The sequence below is a fragment of the Fukomys damarensis genome, unplaced genomic scaffold, assembly GCF_012274545.1.
Source record: "Fukomys damarensis isolate Sample0158 unplaced genomic scaffold, DMR_v1.0_HiC HiC_scaffold_1, whole genome shotgun sequence".
NCBI classification, from domain to species: Eukaryota; Metazoa; Chordata; class Mammalia; order Rodentia; family Bathyergidae; genus Fukomys; species Fukomys damarensis.
The window spans coordinates 45484747-45490806 of NW_022900913.1; the positions used below are offsets into that span (position 1 = coordinate 45484747).

General features: G+C 36.9%; 1 pseudogene; it reads right to left on the minus strand.

Moving 5' to 3' along the window:
• Nucleotides 1-2919: 2919 nt before the first annotated feature.
• LOC117285545 lies at nt 2920-3033 on the minus strand (annotated as a pseudogene).
• Nucleotides 3034-6060: the final 3027 nt, after the last annotated feature.

Here is a 6060-nt window from a genome sequence, read left to right on the forward strand (position 1 = left end):
CTACAGAGTGAGTTCTAGGTCAGTCTCAACTACATAGTGAGACCCTGTCTCAAAAAACCAAAAAAAAAATAATAATGATAATAATAATAATAATAATAATAATAATAATAATAATAATAAAGAAAAGAATAAACCATAGGAACCCAGTCAGGCCTGCTAAGACATTGTCTCTCCACATTCTAATATTTCAACACCTACACACACACACCTGAGGGCAGATATTTTAGGTGAATTTCTCCATCTTCTGGCTAAAGGTTATCATGGAATAATGAATAAATCCTGCCAATCTTAATCCTTCACGTCTCTCTTTTGGGTCCCTCATTTAGCTTCTAAGTGGTAGGAAGATATGTACAGCTTTACCTACAATTAACCATAGGACAACGGTTTCCCAGCACATATTAATATGTGCCTGATTTTGAGTTTTATAAATCTTAAGACTTCAAGACGGGCCTACCCTTGGTTCTAGATAATGAAAGGTAAATTATTTGCTCAAGACCTCAGAGTGCCAACAGCAACATCAGGATTTCCCTGTGTCCCTATCTCCTACCTGCTACTTGCCTTGAGCTTTCTAGAGTTTTACCTTACACTGGGGAATGAGTTGCCATAAGCCCCTTCTGGTGTACTCTTGGACTTAGTGTTGACATGACATCACTAGATTATTCTTAAACATTGTACTTCCTGTTCAGTATCTGGTTGATTGGTCTGTTTATCTGCGCCACTACCAAAAGGAATCCATTTATTACCAAATTTCAGAAAAATATCTCTAACATATTTAGAGCTGGTCATTTAAATCTAAAGGAGAAGAATCAAGTTTTGGTATAGTGTTTTGAACAGCAGTTTTTCACCACTTAAAATGACAAGAGGATTTCTTTGTACTATGTTCCTTGGGAAAGTTGATACTTGTTTCTCTAGCACCAAACACATTCAAGATCAGCTGAATCTAGGTTTGAACTACAGGTCTGAATTTCTTCAAGGGAGCCCTCATGATTTCTGATTCCACTTTCTTCTGAAGATTTACATATTTATACCAATTTACGATTTTCAAGTTTTTTTCTTAATAGGCTAACAATCTCCATGAGCTTCAGCTTATCAATTTCATCTGTACTTAAATCTTAAGATTTTTATAATGAACAGTCTTACAGATTTCTTGGCTACTAAACTGATCTTTTACATAAATTTTTTCTAATGAGGAAACCAATGCTGAAGATGAGCAGAAATAATATTTCTATTTACTTCCAATTCTTTGAGTCTAAACATGTCTCTTCCACCCCCATGAAATATGATTGAAGACTAATTCTTTGACAATACTTGAGGTGAACATCCTAGCCCTGGCCACACCCCATCATATTAAATTTTTACTGACATCATTAGTACTTTATAGATTTAATGTATAAGTTATTTGGATTGTTCCACTTTCCTCAGTGGTAAATACCTTGTATTCACTGACAGCATAACAGTCAGTAAATATTTCTTGTGCTGTATTGCTGACTTTTCTCTAATTTTGCTTGAACTTAGACGTCTGGGCAAAAAGAGAACATGAAATGATCTTTCACTAGCCTCCATAGCATTGCATTGTATTTGTAGAGAAGATAAATAAATACATCTTGCTTTCTCCTTTTATCTATCTTTTCAAACAAATTTAAATAGTATAGTTTGTTCCATAACTAATAGGTATATAAATTTTCTATGTCTCTACTTTTCCAAAATTTATTAAAACAGGAACCCTCTTCCACTAGGGTTGGTATAAAATCTAATCTCAATTATTTTTGACATGTCATGTAAAGGTACAAGATCCCAATGATGAATGTAACTGTACTGTATACCTAAAATGTACCAATAAACTCAATGAGAAAAAAAAATAAACAAATCTCAATTATTTTTGACATGTCATGTAAAGGTACAAGATCCCAATGATGAATGTAACTGTACTGTATACCTAAAATGTACCAATAAACTCAATGAGAAAAAAAAATAAACAAATCTCAATTATTTTTAGACCACTGCCACCATCTGTGCACCACCAGCACAAGAATACCAGGGCTTGTGAAATCCATTAGGGGCTATACCATACCTCTAACTTGGCCTTGGTCTATCATGGTCTCAGAACCTAAGACTGTATTGCCCAACTCAAGTAGTTTATTCCATGGTGGATGACTGTCATTCACAGAATAACTAACTTCTCTGGAATCTTTGCCCATCCCTGGAAGTCACAATGTTATATATTCAGTCCTGGTCACCACCATCAAGGGTCTCAGCTCCAACACCCTCCATGACTCAATTTCTTCCCTTGACTTTCTTGTCTTTCCTCAATGTCAGTCTAGTGCAGTTGCTCCAAAATCACAGACCCTTATAACAAAAGACTCTTTTTCAATTCTCTCCTGGGCAAGAAAACTCAGACTTCTTCACAAAATCTTTCAGCTACCTCTCAACTGGTAGGAATAGGAACATAGGGGAAAATAATGAGAAAAGGACAGTTGTTGTTCAAGAAGTTTGTGCCGTCACAAAATAAGCTATTTTCACTGCTTTCCACATCCCTGCTTAAAGACTTGTTTAATACAACTATGAAATTATTGCAGACAAAAACATAGGAAGGAATTTTTTTTTCCTTTTGTAAAGAATTAGCAACAAGTAATAAGGGAGATGTAGGGCCAGGAGAAATCTATTTCAGTGGTATGAAAGGCTGATCTGCTTCTCCCACTCCACAAATCTTAAAATAACAAATGATCATCTTCTTCCAAATGGGAAACAGTGACAGTTCACAAGAAGCCTACTTTATTTCCTACTGCTTCCCTATTAGTAACTTTCTTGTCCTCCAAATCATCATCCTCAGACCAGATTGACAGAGAGAAATTTGAATAATTTTATGTATTCTAAAAGCCTACCCTACACAATATTTAAGATTTTCAAATAAAATTCTTAAGAAGTTAGACTTTAGGAGGAGATTCTTGTCCTCTCAAGGCTTTCACTTTTGTATCTAAATTTTTTTTAATTTAAATTTTACACTTGATCTTAGCCAAAAGGCCGAGAAGCGATTTTTAATTTAAATTTTGTATCTAATTTTTCGTATGTAAAATATTGAAGCTGCCAATTACTCTGTTGTCATTTCCAAATGACTATAACTTATGTGGAACCTTAAAGTTTATATAACCTGGGAATTTTTTATCATGCATTACATAAAACACATTCTTACCTCTAAAATTTAATGGGGGTTTTATGTTGAGTTTAATTTTTCGAAGGGAACCAAGAAAGGAGTCTAGCAGTCTAACATTTTTATGAGATGTATTTGTTCTGTATTCTGAATTCTATTCAAATATTCAATGTTCAAAAGAAAATGCTTAAAATGAAGTGGCTATAATATACATTGATTCCACAAATAATAAAATTTTTAATTATATATAATATATCTTATAATAAAATATAAAATATAAATGAGACTGACCTAGAACTCACTATGTAGCCCAGGCTGGTCTTGAACTCAAAGCGATCCTCCTGCCTCAGCCTCCCAACTGCTGGGATTACAGGTGTGCACCACCACACCTGGCTAATTATTTGAACATTAAATGAGTGGTTATTTTATAATCTATCACTATTAATAGGTGAAAAAAATTGAAAGATAGTATTTTTGGTTCATTTTCCACTCTATGCCCCTTTCACAAGCAAAACATTAGCTGTATGTTCACTGTGTTAAGGTAGGAGTAAATTGAGGCAGAAAAGTACACCAGGCCTGGAGGATTTCCTGGCATTAACGTTTTGGAGATACAGTTCGTTAAAGAGCCAAACCTTGAGACTAAAACAAATGTACTGGGATCTTTTAAAATATCTGAGACAAACAAGAAAGGAAAAGAATGTCCTACCTCACCCTGCTACCACCCCAGAAGACAGAAAAGCTTCCTTGCAGCTGAGCAGAACAGAGATGGCAGGATGGGGAGAGAATGAGTGCAGACCAGATGAGTCATTCCCCACGAGTATCCTAGAGCCTGTTTCCTAGAAGGTGGAAACTGAGAGAAAAGGTGGAGCCAAGCCTGACTGAGATGATTTCTACAGTGTTAATGGAATAGAGGTTAGTAATAGAAATTGTGGTAGATGAAACAGAAAACAACAAGTCTGTGGGCTGATTCGTACCCACAATGAGGGAAATATTGAATTGCTTTTCCTAACCAGAGAAGCAGTTATCGTCTTTATTCACTCAATTTATCTATTTTAATTGCATCAAAAACCAATGCATTGCTGGACGTGGTGGTAAACGCCTATATCCCAGCACTTAGGAGGCTGAAGCAGGAGGATAGTTAGGAATTCAAGATCAGCCTTGGCTACATAGCAAGACTCTGCCTAAAAAAAAAAAAAGAAGAAGAAAAAGAAAAAAGAAAAACTCCAATGCATTGTGAGAATCCTCAAAAACTGCTAATATTTATGCAATCACAATGCCCACTGAGGAGAGAAAGTTTATTATTTTGTACCTAAATATACAAAGACATTTAAAAATCAAAACATACTTCTATATAAAGACATGGGTTAGCAACAATGCTTTAGGGGATTTTCCAATTTCTTAATGGATTCTTATATGGTCCTCAGATAGTTTTCTAGACACAATGCTAGTGGAATATATCACTAAGGCCAAAATAAATGAGAATTAACCAAATGGCAACACGAAGTCCAGAGACCTACACTTGGAGTCAGTCTCTTCATAAGCCAGTTTTACCGGAGTCAAGCACTGCCTTTCATTACAGGAGAAAATGGCACAGTCTGCTTAGAGTCCAGCCAAGCACCTTGTAGCCACCCCAAAGTGGCCATACTTGAGAATAAATGTCCTCAAATCTGAGCTTTGGTCCCACAATACTGGACCTCCATAACAAAGAAAGGAGCTTTTCTCTCTGGTTCCAGTGTGCTTTCCTCTTGACTCCTCTGCATGGCCACGGGGATGTGTGGGACCTGAGGAAATCCCATGCTGTCAAAACCTTCACCATAACCCCAGAAGGTGGACTTTCCCTGAGCATGCAGGCAGCCTCTGCAACACTGGTGTCCTGACACTTAATGGTTGGTTCCAACAGCTTTCATGGGCCTCCCAGGGAGACTTCCTGCTGGGCAGCCATAATCTGCAGGATTCAGCAAACTTCTCTGCATGCAGTAGACTGAGCCATAGTTCTCTGAGGAGTTCTCTATCTAAACCATGGGGCATAGGGGCCTCTTCCAAATTAGTTCTTCCTCATTGTTATCTGCTTCCTACATTTGCTATTCCTATATTCTTTAGAGTTCTCTCTTGCTCCTTCTTTACAATTAATCAGCTTTCCTTAATCTCCTTATATTACATTTTTTATGGTCATATTACAGAAGTGGCTTCTATCTCCTAGCTGATAAAGAATTGATATCCCTACAACATGGGATAATGGGATTTAGATTGTACTATGGGACTTGAGCAAGTCAGGGTCCTCCAGAGAAAGAAAACCAATAGAGTATTATGTAACGTACGTGTATGTAATGTGTGCACTATATAAATATAGAAGAGGGTTATTAACACAAAATTGTAGGGGGTGGGGCTTGGCAAGTTTGTATTAGGGACTGGAAACTCAGACAAGTGTTGAAGCCACAGTCTTCAGTCTGAAACTTGAGTCAGAATGACTACCCTTAGCATAGGCAAGAAACAGCTGAGTTGAAGTCTTTCAAGTTATTGATGAGTCCCACCTGCATTATCAAGTGTCATCTCCTTTACTCAACATCAGCTGGCTGCAGATGCTAAACATCTGCAGTATGGCTTCACAGCAATGCCTAGACTAGTGTTTGATTAAATCAAGCAAGCCAACAGTGAAAACTAACCATCACAGAACACTACCAATCCATGGAAAGCATCAGCATCACAACTAGGCTACCATTTGTGGTTGGCTGTGATGAAGTTCTTAATACAAGTATCTTAGGAAATCAAGTGGCCACTGCATTTGACCCTTACAGCAGTAACAGAGTCCAAGAACTATGGAATTAGATGACTCACTTGGGTCTTGCAGCACCAACACAAAGAAAAGGACAGGCTCATATCCTTTAACACTGATCTAGATATAGTCTGAAAAC